Source organism: Saccopteryx bilineata, chromosome 3 (genome assembly GCF_036850765.1).
Source record: "Saccopteryx bilineata isolate mSacBil1 chromosome 3, mSacBil1_pri_phased_curated, whole genome shotgun sequence".
Lineage (NCBI taxonomy): Eukaryota > Metazoa > Chordata > Mammalia > Chiroptera > Emballonuridae > Saccopteryx > Saccopteryx bilineata.
Genome location: NC_089492.1, coordinates 202,932,097 through 202,950,425, shown reverse-complemented (window position 1 = coordinate 202,950,425; position 18,329 = coordinate 202,932,097).

Here is an 18,329-nt window from a genome sequence, read left to right as displayed (position 1 = left end):
ACCCCAAGGACACCATAGAACGGCTCCAAAAGGAGAAATGCACCCCCATGTTTGTGGCAGCATTGTTCACAATAGCGATCATCTGGAAACAGCCCAAGTGTCCATCAGAGGACGAGTGGATTAAAAAGCTTTGGTACATATATACTATGGAATACTATTCAGCCATAAGAAGTGATGACATCGAATCATTTACAATAACATGAATGGACCTTGACAACATTATACGGAGTGAAATAAGTAAATCAGAAAAAAACTAAGATGAATCCATACATAGAAGGGACATAAAAATGAGACTCAGAGACATGAACAAGAATGTGATGGCAACAGGGGTAGGGGGTGGGGGGAGAGGGGATTGGGTGAAGAAGGAGAGAGGGGTTGGGGGAGGGGAGGGGCACTAAGAAAACCAGATAGAAGGTGACAGAAGACAGTTTAACTTTGGGGGAGGTGTATACAGCACAATCAAATGTCAAAATAATCTAGAGATGTTTTCTCTCAACATATATACCCTGATTTATCAATGTCACTGCATCAAATTTAATAAATAAGTATAAAAAGAAGAATAATGGGTATATCAGAAGAAAAAGAGAGAGAAAATGGAAAGGAGAACATATTCAGACAAATAGTAGATGAGAACTTCCCAAGTCCATGGAAAGAATTAGAGCCTCGAATTCAAGAAGCAAACAGAACAGTCAGTTACGTTGACCCAAACAAACCTACTCCAAGGCACATCATAATAAATTTATCACAAACCAATGACACAAAAGGAAAATCCTCAAGGAAGCCAGGGAAAAGAAGAATACAACATATAGAAGAAGGCCCATTAGGTTATCACCAGATTTTTCATCAGAAACTCTATAAGCAGGAAGAGATTGGACCCCAATATTTAATTTCTGAAAGAGAAGAACTTCCAGCCAAGAATAAATACTATATCCATCAAAGCTATCCTTTAAATACAAAGGAGAAATAAAAAACATTCACAGATATAGCAAAAATGAGGAAATTTATCACCAGAAAACCCCACTTCAGGCAATACTAAAGGGGGTTATCTGACCAGATATAAAGAACAAAACAAAACAAAACAAAACTACAAGTAATATCTTCATCAAGATCACAATAAAAACAAGATTAATCTGTGAAAACAAAAGCAAAAAAGGGGAGAGGACAATTATTAACAGTAGCAACAGAGGATGGAGTGCAGAAGCACACATGAAATAGAGTACTACAATGAATATGATATGTATCCTTTCTCTTACTCAATGGTAATCACCCCTGAAAAAATCACCACAGAAACACATGGCTTAAAAGAAGAAGAAACAGAGGAAAGAAGTATGGAATACAACCAAACAAAAACAATGATAGAAAAACAAAAGAGAAAAACCAAACCAGATACAAAGCTATCGAAAGCTTTGTATAAAAAGGCAATATGAAATCCTCAAGTGTCAAAAATTACACTAAATGTAAGTGGATTGAACTCACCAATAAAAAGACACAGAGTAGCAGAATGGATTAAAAAAGAAAATCCAACTGTATGCTGCCTTCAAGAAACACATCTAAGCTACAAGGATAAAAACAAATTCAAAGTGAAAGGTTGGAAAACAATTGTGCAAGCAAATAACATCCAAAGAAAAGCAGATGTAGCCATACTCATATCTAACAATGCTGACTTTAAGACAGCAAAGATAATCAGAGACAAAGATTGTCATTTCATAATGATAAAGGGGACATTGGATGCAGAAGATATAATACTTCTTAATATATTTGCACCAAACCAAGGAGCACCAAAATATATAAGATATCTACTAACTGACCTAAAAATAAAAACCGACAAAAATACAATCATACTTGGAGACCTCAATACACTGTTGATGGCTCTACATTGTTCATCCAAACAGAAAATCAATAAAGAAATATTAGCCTTAAATGAAACACTAGAGCAATTAGATGATAGACATCTACAAGACATTTCATCCCAAAGCACCAGAGTATACATCTTTCTCCAGTGTACATGAAACAGTCTCAAGAATTGGCTATATGTTGGACCATAAAAATAACATCAACAAATTCAGAAAGATTGAAATAATATTTTCTGACCGTAAAGCTTTGAAACTAGAATTCAATTGCAATAAAAAAGTAAACAAACCCACAAAAATGTGGAAATTAAACAACATACTTCTAAAAAATGAGTGAGTCAAAGAAGAAATGAAGGTAGCTATCAAAAGGTACATACAGAAAAATGAAATGAAAGTGACAATACGACATATCCGAATCTCTGGGATGCAGCAAAAGCGGTAATAAGAGGGAATTTCATATCACTTTAGGCCTATATGAACAAACAAGAGAGAGCCCAAATAAACAACTTAGCTTCACATTTTAAAAAATTACAAAAAGAAGGAGAAATGCAACCCAAAACAGAAGAAGAAAATAATAAAATCAGAGCAAAAATAAATGAAATAGAGAACAGAAAAACTATAGAAAAAATCAATAAAACAAGGAGCTGGTTCTTTGAAAATATCAACAAAATTGACAAACCCTTGGCAAGACTCACGAAGAAAAAAAAGAGAAAGGACTCATAAATAAAATCCAAGATGAAAGAGAAGAAATCACCACAGATATCATAGATATACAAAGAATTATTGTAGAATATTATGAAAAACTATATGCCACCAAATTTAACAATCTAGAAGAAATAGATAAATTCCTAGAACAATACATTCTTTCTAGACTGAGTCATAAAGAAGTAGATAGGCTAAACAGACCCATAAGCAGGGAGGAATGAAAATTATGGGCTCTATGTATAAAAAATACTTTACAGTAACTAAATTTAAAAAAGAAATGTTATTTTTCACTAATACAGTTGGTCTTCACGTTACAACACAGTTCCATTCCTAAGACAGTGGCAGTAACTCAATATTGGGGTAAGTGAAAACACACCCTATCCTAACACAAACGGAACACTTGTGCTTTTAACCATCCAAATAGGTGTAGTTAAGTGTACGGGGGGAGCAACTCCCTCACTCCTATTCTGCATTACTGCATATTCTTCTGCCACGTGCAACCAAACTAGTTTACCTACGAAGTCTGTAAGTTTAATGCTGAAGGCGTAAGCTGAAACACTCATGTCTCAATTTTTCTAAGTGTTTATGGGAGTGAGTGTCGTAAACTCAAAACATCATGTGTCGAGATTGTCATAACCTATCTTGTACATGAGAAATATTTAAAATGTAAAAACTATGTTATTTCAATTATTTATTTTCTTTTTATTTTTTATTAAGTGAGAACCAGGGAAGCAGAGAGACTGACTCCCACATGTATCCCGACTGAGACCAACCTGGCAAGCCCACTAGGGAGTGATGGTCTCCCCTTCTTGGCCCACTGCTCCATTGATCTACAACTGAGTGATTTTAGCACCTGAGGTGAGGCCATGGAGTCAACCTCAGTGCCTGGGGCCAACTTTGCTCAAAACATTTGAACCATGGCTGTGTGAGGTGGGGGAGTGAGTGAGTGAGAGAGAGAGAGAGAGAGAGAGAGAGAGAGAAGAGGTAGGGGTGGAGAAGCAGCAGGTCACTTCTCATGTATGTCCTGACCAGGAATCAAACCCAGTACTTCCACATGCTGGACCTATGCTCTACTACTGAGCCAACCAGCCAGGGCAATTTAAATTATTATAAAAACAAAATTATAATAACTGTCCCAGTTTCAAGCCTGCCGCTATCATGAAGCTTTGCCTTCTTGTTTGCTCACCAGATAAAAATACCTCTCTGGAGGCTGTGCCACTCTATCAAATGCCCAGCTTCCGTCCTACCCACAAGGGCAAATGCAACCGCTTATCCAAGTTGCTTTCCTATCTGACCTACTTTAATATAAATAACATAAGTATGCCCAGTTGGGCTATAATAGGTGACAAAGTTTTGGATATAGTCAGTGCTTATTAGATACTTGTCTAACAGAAAAATGACCAGTTGACTAGCAATACCTATTACATAGAAATTAGCCTAAAAATTACTTGAAATAAATATATTTTTTTACAAAATAAAAATATTTTATAACATATGTGTACTTCAATGATTAAAACAATTTACATCCATTGTAAATCAATTCAGAAAACACAAAACTATAAAACTAACCTTAAATTATGTAAGTGACCTAGAAATACTGTTAATTTTAGTGTTCATGTTCTTCTGTGATTTTTCTATACTTTATTGATTCATGGATTTGTTTGTTTGTTTGTTTTTGTTTTGTTTAAGAAATAGACTCGTACTCACCTGATTGGTGGTATCGCAGTGGATAGAGCGCTGACCTGGGATGCTGAGAATCTAGGTTTGAAACCCTGAGGCAGGCTCATCTGGCTTGAGCACAAGCTCACTAACTTGAGTACAGGGTTGACGGTTTGAGCATAGGATCATCAACATGAGCCCATGGTCACTGGATTGAGCCCAAAGGTCACTGACTTGAAGGACAAGGTTAATGGCTTGAGCATGGGGGTCACTGTCTTGGATGCAGTCCCCGGTCAAGGGAAATTTGAGAATCAATCAATAAGCAACTAAGGTTGCAACCATGAGTTAGTTCCTGCTTCTCATCTCTCTCTTTTCCTCTCTTCTTGTCCACTCCCCTCTCGCTTAAAAACAGACTACAACTGTACCTTTCACTAATTAAGTTACTCTTACAAATAATTCCAAGTCTATGTGAGTGCAGTAAATAACTTTAGTTTATCTGGAAAGGGTTTTGGAGGATTGGCAAGAATTTCAGTTCAAAAGTTTATAAAAACATGTCCTGTCCCTGGAGCTCATTTGCTTCCCTGACATAAAGATTATATTGGGCAGAAGAACAAGCAGCTGGTTTCCCAGCGGCTGTCCCATTTCAAAGTACCCTTGCTCTACTTCACTTTCTATTAATAGAATATTAAGTATTAAATTTTGTCCTGAAATTGACACCAGAATTTTATATTCACAAAAAGCTGAGCATAAGCTTAAACTTATCCTTTACAAAATATTATCCAGAGAAAAAGTGAGGGAAGAGGAGAGATAGGTAGAATTAGTGCATTGTTTTATCATTTTTGTCAGATGAGAGTTGCATATAGCTCTGAAATGCATTGACATGGTGGTTATTTTCTCAACTATGCCTGTAAAACTGTTAGCTTGAGTAAGAAACTGAAATTTAGATCATGTTTTTAATTGTCCAGATCTTCAATAAAATGTCCAAATTTATTTGCTGTCACATAAATGAGGCAATAGTTTTTATTTCAGTGTTTTATTTTGATGCTAGTTTTTGAGGCTGAGAATTTATAATTAAATCTCCCACATGACCCTTTTTTATCATAACATTTTGTCATAATTTTTAACTTTTCAAAGTAAAACATAACATAGAAATAGAAAAGTGCTCAGTTCAGAAGTATACAGTAGGTGAAACACACATCCAACCTTTCCTGTAATTATTGCCTGGATTTATAAAAAGGAGCACTTTCAAATCACAAACACTTTCTGTGCCTCTTCCCTCAATAACTCCTCAATCTGATTCAAAAATAGCCATGGGCATTACTTTTCTAAACGGAGATTAAGTTTACATATTTGTGAATTTTATGTAAATGGAATCAAATAGCATGTATTCTGTAGTGTCCGATTTACTGTACTCACAATTATGACTGTCAGATTAATCCATGTTTTTGAGTTTAAGTGTAGTTTGAATATTATTGTTACTATTACATATTCCATTGTCTAATCCACCACAGTTTATTTAGCTATTTTAGCTGGACGTTTGGATTATGTTCAGTTTGAAGCTATAATACATATCCTTACTATGATCATTCTCTGTATATTTTCTGTACACATGTATACACATTTCTGCAGGCCATATACTTTGGACTGAAATGGTCAGGTCATAGAGAACTTAAGTATAAGTTAAGTATATGTTACCAAAGGCTTTTCCTGAGAATACTTCAAAGCACCTTGATACTTACACTGTTTTCTTTTTTTTATTATAATTTTATTTTTTAATGGGGTGACATCAATAAATCAGGATACATATATTCAAAGATAACATGTCCAGGTTATCTTGTTGTTCAATTATGTTGCATACCCATCACCCAAAGTCAGATTGTCCTCTGTCACCTTCTATCTAGTTTTCTTTGTGCCTCTCCCCCTCCCCTTTCCCTTTCCCTCTCTCCCCTCCACCCGTAACCACCACACTCTTATCAATGTCTCTTAGTCTCACTTTTATGTCCCACCTACGTATGGAATAATGCAGTTCCTGGTTTTTTCTGATTTACTTATTTCACTTCGTATAATGTTATCAAGATCCCACCATTTTGCTGTAAATGATCCTATGTCATCATTTCTTATGGCTGAGTAGTATTCCATAGTGTATATGTGCCACATCTTCTTTATCCAGTCATCTATTGAAGGGCTTTTTGGTTGTTTCCATGTCCTGGCCACTGTGAACAATGCTGCAATGAACATGGGGCTGCATGTGTCTTTGCATATCAATATTTCTGAGTTTTTGGGGTATATACCCAGTAGAGGGATTGCTGGGTCATAAGGTAATTCTATTTTCAGGTTTTTGAGGAACAACCATACTTTCTTCCATAATGGCTGTACTACTTTACATTCCCACCAACAGTGTATGAGGGTTCCTTTTTCTCCACAGCCTCTCCAACATTTGCTATTACCTGTCTTGCTAATAATAGCTAATTGAACAGGTGTGAGGTGGTATCTCATTGCAGTTTTGATTTGCATTTCTTTAATAACTAAAGAAAATGAGCATCTTTTCATATATCTGTTGGCCATTTGTATTTCTTCCTGGGAGAAGTATCTGTTCATGTCCTCTTCCCATTTTTTTATTGGATTGTTTGTTTGTTGTTGAGTTTTATGAGTTCTTTGTAAATTATGGATATTAGGCCATTATCTGAGCTGCTGTTTGAAAATATCATTTCCCATTTAGTTGGCTGTCTATTTATTTTGTTATCAGTTTCTCTTGCTGAACAAAAACTTCTTAGTCTGATGTAGTCACATTCATTAATTTTTGCCTTCACTTCTCTTGCCTTTGGAGTCAAATTTATAAAATTCTCTTTAAAACCCAGGTCCATGAGTTTAGTACCTATGTCTTCTTCTATGTTCTTAATTGTTTCAGGTCTTATGTTTAGATCTTTGATCCATTTTGAGTTAATTTTAGTACAGGGGGACATACTGTAGTCCAGTTTCATTCTTTTGCATGTAGCTTTCCAGTTTTCCCAGCACCATTTATTGAAGAGGCTTTCTTTTCTCCATTGTGTGTTGTTGGCCTCTTTATCAAAAATTATTTCACTACATACATGTGGTTTTATTTCTGGGTTTTCTATTCTGTTCCATTGGTCTGAGTGTCTATTTTTCTGCCAATACCATGCTGTTTTGATTGTCGTGGCCCTATAATAGAGTTTGAAGTCAGGTATTGTAATGCCCCAAGCTTCACTCTTTTTCTTTAGGATTGCTTTGGCTATTCGGGGTTTTTTATAGTTCCCTATATATCTGATGATTTTTTGTTCCATTTCGTTAAAAAATGTCATTGGAATTTTGATGAGAATTGCATTATATTTGTATATTGCTTTGGGTAATATGGCCATCTTGATTATATTTATTCTTCCTAACCAAGAACGAGGAATATTCTTCCACCTCATTATATCTTTTTTGATTTCCCTTAACAATGGTTTATAGTTTTCATTATATAAGTCCTTTACATTCTTTGTTATGTTTATTCCTAGGTATTTTTTTGTTGTTGTTGCAATCGTGAAGGGGATTATTCTTCTGAGTTCGTTCTCAAATGTTTCATTGTTGGCATATAGAAAGGCTATTGACTTCTGTATGTTAATTTTGTATCCTGAGAACATACTCTATTGGCTTATTGTTTCTAGTAGTCTTTTTGTGGATTCTTTGGGGTTTTCGATGTATAGGATCATATCATCTGCAAAAAGTGATGCCTTTGCTTCTTCTTTTCCGATATGGATGCCTTTTATTTCTTTGTCTTGTTTGATTGCTCTGGCTAGAACCTCTAGTACCACATTAAATAAGAGTGGAGAGAGTGGACAACCCCGTCTTGTTTCTGATTTAAGGGGGAAAGCCTTCAGTTTTGTGCCATTTAATGTGATGTTAGCTGATGGTTTATCATATATGGCCTTTATCATGTTGAGATATTTTCCTTCTTTACCCATTTTGTTGAGAGTCTTAAACATAAAATTGTGTTGTATTTTATCAAAAGCCTTTTCTGCATCTATTGATAAGATCATGTGGTTTTTGTTCTTTGTTTTTTTGATATGGTGTATTACCTTAACCGTTTTACATATGTTGAACCATCCTTGAGATTCTGGGATGAATCCCACTTGATCATGATGTATTATTTTTTTAAATATATTGTTGTATTCGATTTGCCAGTATTTTGTTTAGTATTTTAGCATCTGTATTCATTAGAGATATTGGTCTGTAGTTTTCTTTTTTTGTGCCATCTTTGCCTGGTTTTGGTATGAGGGTTATGTTGGCCTCATAAAATGTGTTTGGTAGTATTGCTTCTTCTTCAATTTTTTGGAAGACTTTGAGTAGAATAGGAACCAAGTCTTCTTTGAATGTTTGATAAAATTTGCTGGTATAGTCGTCTGGGCCTGGACTTTTATTTTTGGGGAGGTTTTTATGGTTTTTTCTATTTCTTCTCTACTAATAGGTCTGTTTAGACTTTCTGCTTCTTCTTGACTCAGTCTAGGAAGGTTGTAATGTTCTAAGAATTTATCTATTTCTTCTAGGTTGTTGAATTTAGTGGCATAAAGTTTTTCATAGTATTCTACAATAATACTTTGTATATCTTTGGTGTCCATGGTGATTTCTCCTGTTTCATTTTGGATTTTGTTTATATGAGTTCTTTCTCTTTTTTTCTTGATAAGTCTTGCCAAGGGTTTGTCAATTTTGTTGATCTTTTCAAAGAACCAGCTCCTTGTTCTATAATTTTTTCTATAGTTTTTCTGTTCTCTATTTCACTTATTTCTGCTCTGATTTTTATTATCTCCTTTCTTTGGCTGGTTTTGGGTTGTCTTTGTTCTTCTTTTTCTAGTTCCTTAAGGTGGGAAGTTAAGTGGTTCACTTGGGCTCTCTCTTGTTTGTTCATATATGCCTGAAGTGATATGAACTTCCCTCTTATCACTGCTTTTGCTGCATCCCAGAGATTCTGATATGTTGTATTGTCATTTTCATTAGTCTGTATATATCTTTTGATCTCTGCACTTATTTCTTCTTTGACCCATTCATTTTTTAAAAGTATGTTGTTTAGTTTCCACATTTTTGTGGGAATTTTTTTCCTCTTTTTTGCAGTTGAATTCTAGTTTCAAGGCTTTATGATCAGAAAATATGCTTGGTACAACTTCGATTTTTCTGAATTTGCTGATGTTGTTTTTGTGGCCCAACATATGGTCAATTCTTGAGAATGATCCATGTACACTGGAGAAAAATGTATACTCAGTCACTTTGGGATGAAATGTCCTGTAGATGTCTATCATATCCAGGTGCTCTAGTGTTTTGTTTAAGGCGACGATATCTTTGTTGATTCTCTGTTTGGATGACCGATCTAGAGCCTTCAGCAGTGTATTGAGGTCTCCAAGTATGACTGTATTTTTGTCAGTTTTTGTTTTAAGGTCAATAAGTAGCTGTCTTATATATTTTGGTGCTCCTTGGTTTGGTGCATATATATTAAGAATTGTTATGTCTTCTTGATTCAGTGACCCCTTAGCATTTATGAAATGGCCATTTTTGTCTCTGAATACTTTTGCTGTCTTGTAATCAGCATTATCAGATATGAGTATTGCTACGCCTGCTTTTTTTTGGATGTTATTTGCTTGGAGTATTGTTTTCCAGCCTTTCACTTTGCATTTGTTTTTATCCATGTTACTTAGATGAGTTTCTTGTAGGCAGCATATAGTTGGATTTTTTTTTAATCCATTCTGCTACTCTGTGCCTTTTTATTGGTGAGTTTAATCTGTTTACATTTAGTGTAATTATTGACACTTGTGAGTTCCCTATTGCCATTTTATAGATTGCTTTCTGTTAGTTTTGTGTCTTGTTTGATCTTTCTCTTTCATCTTTCTATCTTTTGTTTTTATTTGGTTGTATTCCATACATCTTTTCTCTGTTGCTATCTTTTTTTATCTCATGTGCTTCTGTGGTGGTTTTTCAATGGTGGTTACTTTTAGGTAATGAAAAGGGTTCCTACCCTGTTCATTGTAGCGAACTATTTTGTGAGTACTTTTGCACTCCATTGTCCTTTGCTACTGTTAATCTCCATCCTCTCCTCCCCCTTTCTTTTTGTTGTTGTCACAGTTTAACTTTGGTTTTATTGTGTTCTTCTTGGAGCTTTTACTTGTGGCTTTGTTTTTTTTTGTTGTTCTTTGTATCTGATTGGACAACCCCCTTTAGTAATTTCTGGAGTGGGGGTTTTCTGATGATAAATTCCCTCATCTTTTCTGTATCTGTGAATGTTTTTATTTCTTTTTCATATTTGAAGGATAGCTTTGATGGGTATAGTATTCATGGCTGAAAGTTCCTCTCTTTCAGAAGTTTAAATATTGGGGTCCGCTCTCTTCTAGCTTGTAGAGTTTCTATTGAGAAATCAGATGATAATCTAATGGGCCTTCCTTTATATGTTGTATTCTTCTTTTCCCTGGCTGCCTTGAGAATTTTTTCTTTGCCGTTGGTTTTTGCCAATTTCATTATGATGTGCCTTGGAGTAGGTTTGTTGGCATTAAGGAAATTCGGAGTTCTGTTTGTTTCTTGAATTTGAGCCTTTAGTTCTTTCCACAGGCTTGGGAAGTTCTCATCTATTATTTGTTTGAGTATGTTCTACATTCCATTTTCTGTCTCTTCTCCCTCTGATATACCTACTATTCTTATGTTATTCTTTTTGATGGAGTCAGATAATTCCTGTAGGGCTATCTCATTTTTTTTAATTTTTGAGTCTCTTTCTTCTTCTCTCTGTTGTGCCTCAAGTTGCTTGTCTTCTATTTCACTAATCCTCTCTTCTATCTAGCCTGTTCTATTAGCTAAGCTTGTTAACTCGTTTTTCAGCTCGTGTATTGAGTTTTTCATCTCTGTTTGATTTGTTTTTATAGTTTCAATTTCCTTGGTAATATATTCTTTGTGTTCATTGAGTTGTTTTCTGAGCTCCCTAAATTGCCTTTCTGTGTTTTCTTGTATATCTCTGAGTATTTTTAGGATTTCTATTTTAAATTCTCTGTTGTTTAACTCCAAGGTTTCCAATATATTAAATTTTTTCTCCATAGATTTTTTCCTCATCTATCTGTGTTACCTCTCTTTATTTTGTATCCATGATATTTGATTTTCTCTTCCTTAATGGCATCTGAGGTGGTTTTGTTGATAGTATTAATGAGATTTAATAAAGAATAAAAAGTTAAAAAATAAAAAAATCGAAGAGTTTTTTTAAAAAAAATTAAATAAAGAAAAATAAAATAAAATAAAAATTTTTTAAAAAAGGAAATTATTCCCCCCCCCTCCTTTTTTCCTCTTCTCTCCTCTCCCCTCTTTCTTGAGAAAATCTTGTGGTGAACTATGAGTTATATTGTACTAAATAGAACAAACAATGCCTGTACTGGAGGGCCTGAATTGTGGAGAAGTAATAAAGGGGCAAAAAAAAAAAACCCAGAAAAAAATGGGGTATGGCCTCACAAAAAGCAAATAAGGAAAAAATTTGGGTCAAGAATAAAATGATTTGCTTTTAGGTGTTGGTTGTCTAAGAGTTATGATGAGAGGAATAAGAGGAAAACAGAAAAATGGGGGGACAAATTAAAAAATTACTATTGTATTTAGTGGAACAAGAACTAGATAAAATGGAGAGCCAGGGATGGGAGCACTGCTAATGAGTTAAAAAGGTTAAGTAAAAACCTCCCAAAATCCACAAACATAAGTTTGAGTCCCAGATAAGATAATTTGTTCATTATTGAGGTTTGAATGAGAGGAGACGTAAAGGAGAAAGGAAGAAACTAATATAGAGGGAGAAAAGAAAGAGAGAGAGAGAGAGAAAAAAAGAGGGTACCACTAAAAGAAGAAAAAAGAAAAAAGAGGAGAGAGAGAGATATTTAAGGGTTTTGGAGTGCAACCCTCATAGAGAGAAAGGAAGATGAAAGAAAAAATAATGGGAGATGTAACACTTATGAGTAGTGTAGTTCAGGGAGAGGAGAGAGTAAAACCAGCAGAAAGTTAAATGACCAAATTAGAGGAGAAAAAAAGAAAAAAAAATCAAGAATGAAGGTAAGAGAAAGAAACAAACAAATATAATAAAATGGGATAGGTTATAAAGTCTGCGGATTATTCTTGATTTTGAGAGGTTATCTTCTTGCTTTTTCTTTTCTCTCCCTCTTCCTGGTCGGTGACTCTGTACCCCGGGTTCTGCCCCTTTGGCACGCTCAGGTAGAGGTTTGCAGTTGATAAGTCTCTATGGCGATGTCATGTATTGTGCTTCAGTCTCATTGGCAGTCGAGGCTCATTAGCATTTATAGGCTCCGACAGTGAGAGAGTCTGTGTTCCTGGAGCCTCTCTCCTAGTCTTTCCTTCCTCAATTAGTAGCCTGATAATCCAGCTATGGGGTTGCTGCTGCCTCTGCTTGGATAGTTAGAGGCTCAAAGAGCTGGCCACTCCCCACTCTATTCCAACTCAGCACAGGGCTTTGGGTAATGCTCAGTCAGTCAGCGCTGCTAGCATAATCAGGCAGGGCTTGTGCCCACACAAAGACCTCTGGCTCTGCCACTCTGTCCGTTTACATGAGTGGGCACCCACTCCTGGGGTGTTTGGAGGAAACTCTCACTCACTATCTGCGTGCGCAGACCAGGATATCAGGCCGGAAGTCTCATCCTTTGAGTGAAACCCCCTTCCGCATTGTAAAGTTGCAGCGTTGGAATTGGCTCTCGCTCCCTCCCCATGCCCATCTCCCTCAGGGTGCTGGGACAGCCCGAGATTCCACTTTTGGCCCACACAAAGGCCCCTGACTCTGCCCCTCTGTGGGATAACACGGGCTCCCACTCCTGAGGTGCTGGGAGGAATCTCTTGCCTTTTCTCCATGTGCGCCGACCAGGATATCAGGCCAGCCACCTCACCCTCTGAGTGAAACCCCTCTCGCATGGAAAAGTTGCAGCATTGGAATTGGCTCTCCCTCCCCTTGCGCAGCTCCCTCAGGGCACTGGGGCGGCCTGGAGATTCCGCTTTTGGCCCACACAAAGGCCCCTGACTCTGCCCCTCTGTGGGGTAACACAAGCGCCCACTGCTGAGGCAGTCAGAGGAATCTCTTGCCCACTATCTGTGCGCGCAGACCAGGAGATCTGGAAAAATGGCTGCCCCACTTGTCTGTCTTGGTTTGGCACGAGTCTTAGCTTGTATTGACTGGGTTGCCACAGGCATAGTTTTTCCTCGGCTTGGATCTCCTTGCTACAGCCTGGTTCGGCCGTTTGTGCCGTGGCCTGGATCTATTCACCCCCTTTACCTGCCTCAGTTTCTATATTCTCAGTTCCCAGTGAAAGCCGTCCTGCCCTGTTAAGTTTAGTGAGGAAAGTGGAGCATTTCTTACTCCCTATTTCCTTCGGGGTTTGATTATATATTTAGCCAATTTTTTGCTCGACCATACCTTCGGGTGTATTGCGAAACATCTGGAGTCTCTAAGGATAGGTTTTTCTGTTTCTGGTTGAAGATCTTGTTGTTGAGTTTGGGGGAGATTTATCGGTATCGCTTTCTACCGCGCCATCACGCTGACGTCATCTCTTATATACTGTTTTCTAAAAGAGAAATAGTGTTTTAGTCTTACTAGTCTGAAATAATTAGTATATATTCAATGATTCTACCTCTTCAGATTGACAAATAACAAATACAGTTCATTTTTATTTAGAAATGATGGAGCCATGACAACAAGCAAATTAACTGTAGAATCAACTTGGTTGTACACAGAAATGTCTGTCTCAACAAGCTCTGCATAATATCCCCAGAAGCAAGAGGCATAAGATGGCTGGGTGGAGAGAAGAGGAAGAGGACAAGACTGAAGAAGAAAGAGAACAGAGAAACTAGCTCTGCCAAACTTTGGTGACATGTTTGGACATAAAAATCTTAAGAAACATTAGTAACTGTTTAAAATAGCAGTTCTCATTTACAAGACTTGATGTTGTTCTTTGGGATTGATCATCCCTCCTAAAGTTTGGGAGGATAATTTCTGGACGCTGACCACTCACTGACCTAACTCAGGTGTGTTCACATTGGGGCTGGAAAACCTGAAGTTACATGGAGGAAGGTCGTTCATGTACAGAATTCAGGACATTCTGGGGCCTTAGACCCTTCAGAGAGCACTCAGGAGAAACCTAAGAGGAAGGTAGGTAGATAACTCAAGGGTACAAAGTCATAGAATCTAGAAATGCGATCTGAAAACATGCATGTTGGTTCCGAGCCTACATTATTAATGACCTAAACTGCATGGTTTCTCTATGGTCACCAACATTCCTATTGAATATTCAAATATACTGTTATTCTATTTTAAAAAGTGTAGCAGATTCTGGTTTTCTCGCTCATCAAGAAATATTTGTTCTTCTCTTTTCTTAAGCATACGGCCATGTACCTGGAGTCTTTATTTCCTGTAATACAGACAGTTATGTCCTATTGTTTAAATTTTCACAATAAAATATGAATACACATGGAGTTTGCCATATTCCAGTCTGGGTCTCAAAACATTCAATAAGTATTTAGAGTTTCTTCTATTTTGCAGTCTCATGGTTTAGAGTCCAGATAAGTACATCAGAATCCTAGAAAATTTAGTCTGGAACATTGAGGCAGGGAAGTTAGGTCAGAGCACATAGATCTCAAGTTCTATTCCTCCTCTTTTTCATCTAAGCTGGAACATTGAAGATGTGACCTTCACTGATCATCTGTTCTCCGGGCCTCCCCTCATTCTTTCTCTGCCACTATTTCCTGTAATTGAGACAAACAAAATCAGTCTCAACTAGATTCTGTAGCCATACTAATTTAAAAGTGACCAGCAAGGACACTTGAATATCTTTATAATAAATTTGCATTACAGTTTTGGGACCACCTCTCTTCACTGCCCCAATCACCATGAGAGTTCTGTGAGGACCAAAAAAGAAATTGCTATCTGGAGAGGAAGAACAAAGAGCAGCCATGAGAGCAGTCACCCCATCAGCATCAGAAACTAAGGACCATCCTATCTTCCACCCTTGCTCACATTTAATAAAAACTTTTCTCCCATATCCCATAAGGGCGTCTCATTCTCCAAAGTCACCTACTTTCTCAAGTGGGTGCTATTGCTTTAATACACTTACTGTGTTTTGCTAAATCTTTCTGTCACCTTCTCAAATCCTTTTTTAGGTCAAGATGAGAAGCTGGATCCCAGAAATACATCTTGGAGACTGATGACAATGAGTCATCAACAGCAATTAGGGGCTTGATGAAGAAAGAGCTGTGCCATCTGCCAATGCTAGGCTTGGTAGTGAGAAAACACAGGGTATCCCATCCTCTACTAGCTCAGGGTTTACTGAGTCTGGACCCCTCATGTTGGCTCCCATGCATCAGCTAAAAAACTAAAAATCAGCAGCTGTCTGTGTATTAGGAAGCAATGAAGAATGTACAAGTTCTCAGTATGTAATGGTTGGATCCTTGTAGGGATGTATCAGACAGGAAAATACAACCTGTTAAACCTGCTGGCAGAAGAAAACAATGGGGAGTCTGGCCTAGTGAACCAGGAATTAATTCATGAAAAGTCAAACCAGCTCTTTCTAACAAAGAAAATTTATGTTCTCATATTCATCTCTTCTCTTTCTTTCTTCTTAGCCCTCCCTCCCACCAAATAAAAATCCACCCCATTAGTCCTGTGTCATCTTCTTGGGAGCTCAGCTCCTGGAATTATTTCTTTTATTTTTTGTGTGTGATCAATTTTACCCTCTTTATATCATGCTCATCAGCATATACTTGATGTAGGTTTCTGGTTGACAGTGTGTTTGTTTGTTTTTTCTTTGATAGAGGCAGAGAGAGAGAGAGAGACAGAAACATCGAGCTGCTCCTGTATGTACCCTGAGCAGGGAATCGAACTGGCAACCTCTGCACCCCAGACAGCCTGTTTAGGGTCATTTCTTATCTATTTACTTGGCACATCTCTATTTTTAATTGTTTTTTTAAGAAAACTTATATGTAATGCAATTATTAATATATTAGGGTTTTATTGTCGTTTTTTATTTAATGTTTTCTATTTTTTTCTCATTTTTCTTATCCTATGTTACTGTGAATTAGCTGAATTTTGTTTTACTATGTCTGTTATTCTTTTCATTTTATTCTGTTATTCTTCTTCATTCCTGATACTTCAAGTTTCCTTCATTTATCATTTTATTTTATTTTTTATAACTTCTGTTAGCCTTACCTTTAGAGCGGGTGTACTAACAAAACAATTCTCCTTTGTATTGGAATAATTGATTTCCTTTCATTCCTAGTTTATTCCTTCTTTCTTTATTTATTTATTTTAATTTTTTTTATTTTTTTATTTATTCATTTTAGAGAGGAGAGAGAAAGGAAGAGAGAGACAGAGAAAGAGAGAGAGAGGAGAGAGAGACAGAGAGAAAAGGTGGGGAGGAGCTGGAAGCATCAATTCCCATATGTGCCTTGACCAGGCAAGCCCAGGGTTTCAAACCGGCGACCTCAGCATTTCCAGGTCAACGCCTTATCAACTGCGCCACCACAGGTCAGGCCAGTTTATTCCTTCTTGACACAGAATTCTGGGTGGCAAGTTCTTTCCTTTCAGCACTTGAAATATTGTGCCATTTCTTTTTTTTTTTTTTTTGTATTTTTCTGAAGCTGGAAACGGGGAGGCAGTTAGACAGACTCCCGCATGAGCCCGACAGGGATCCACCGGCATGCCCACCAGGGAGCGATGCTCTGCCCATCTGGGGCGTTGCTCTGTTGTGACCAGAGCTATTCTAGCGTCTGAGGCAGAAGCCATGGAGCCATCCTCAGTGCCCGGGCCAACTTTGCTCCAATGGAGCCTTGGTTGCGGGAGGGGAAGAGAGAGACAGAGAGGAAGGAGAGGGGGAGAGGTGGAGAAGCAGATGGGTGCTTCTCCTGTGTGAACCTGGCCGGGAATTGAACCTGGGACTCCTGCATGCCAGGCCAATGCTCTACCACTGAGCCAACCGGCCAGGGCTTGTGCCATTTCTTTTTGACTATCATGGAATATTTCTGTTCTTTTTCAAAGCACTATGTTGTTAACTTACATTGTCTTCTTTCTTTCTTTCTTTCTTTCTTTTTTTCTTTCTTTCTTTTTTCTTCTTTCTTCTTTCTTCTTCTTCTTCTTGTTAAAATGTGAAACACAACACAAAAGTTACATAAACTATAAAAAGCACAATATACAATATAATTAATAATTGAAAAATAAACATCAGCTCACTGAACGAGTATAGAACAGAACTTGTCAGTCACATAAAGTTGCTTATTAATGCTTATTATAGTCCTGACAAAGCTTTTAGAACCAATCTCTATGACAAGTTTGTCAGTTATCTTTTAGGATTTTATCAGTTATATGTGCTTGTTCAAATAATGTGTTTTAGTTTGGCCTTCTTTCCTACTTTATATAAGTAAATTGTATTTTATTTGTATGTGTGTGTGTCCTGCTTTTCTTTTCAGTAAAATATTGATTAGATTCATCCATTTTGTTTGCAATTGTATACTTATGTGCCCTATTCTATGAAGGTATAGTCCTGTTCTATTACTGAGACATAACTGCATTTTCAGTTTTTCTATTGTGAAACTTCCTTCAAAAAAATTTTAAAATATACAGTTGTCACATGTACATATGATCCCTTGTGGAATGTTCCAAGAGTGAAATTCCTGAGTCATAGGGTATGTGCATCTTCAGTCTTATTAGATATAGTTTAACAGCATTTCAAAATTGGTGAGACACTTACTTTGTTCATCTTTACATATGCAAAGGCAAAAGGCCTCAGAATTATATTTCATTTACCAGTGAAGTATACCACCATGTGTTGCAGGAAAACAATAGCATTGCCCAAATTAAAAATACCTAACAAAATAAAGTTTTAAAGATGTACCAATTAATGTTACACAGTAAGAATATACTGTAACTGTCATGGCCTATTAGCTCAGTTGGATAGAGCATCAACCTGATACACCAAGATTCCAGGTTCAATATCCGGTCAGAGCACATACAAGAGCCAACCAATAAATGCAAAAATAAGTAGAACAATAAATCACTATTTTTCTCTCTTTCTCTTTTTTTCCCTCTTTCTAAACTTAATGAGTAAAAAAATTTTTTTTAAAACG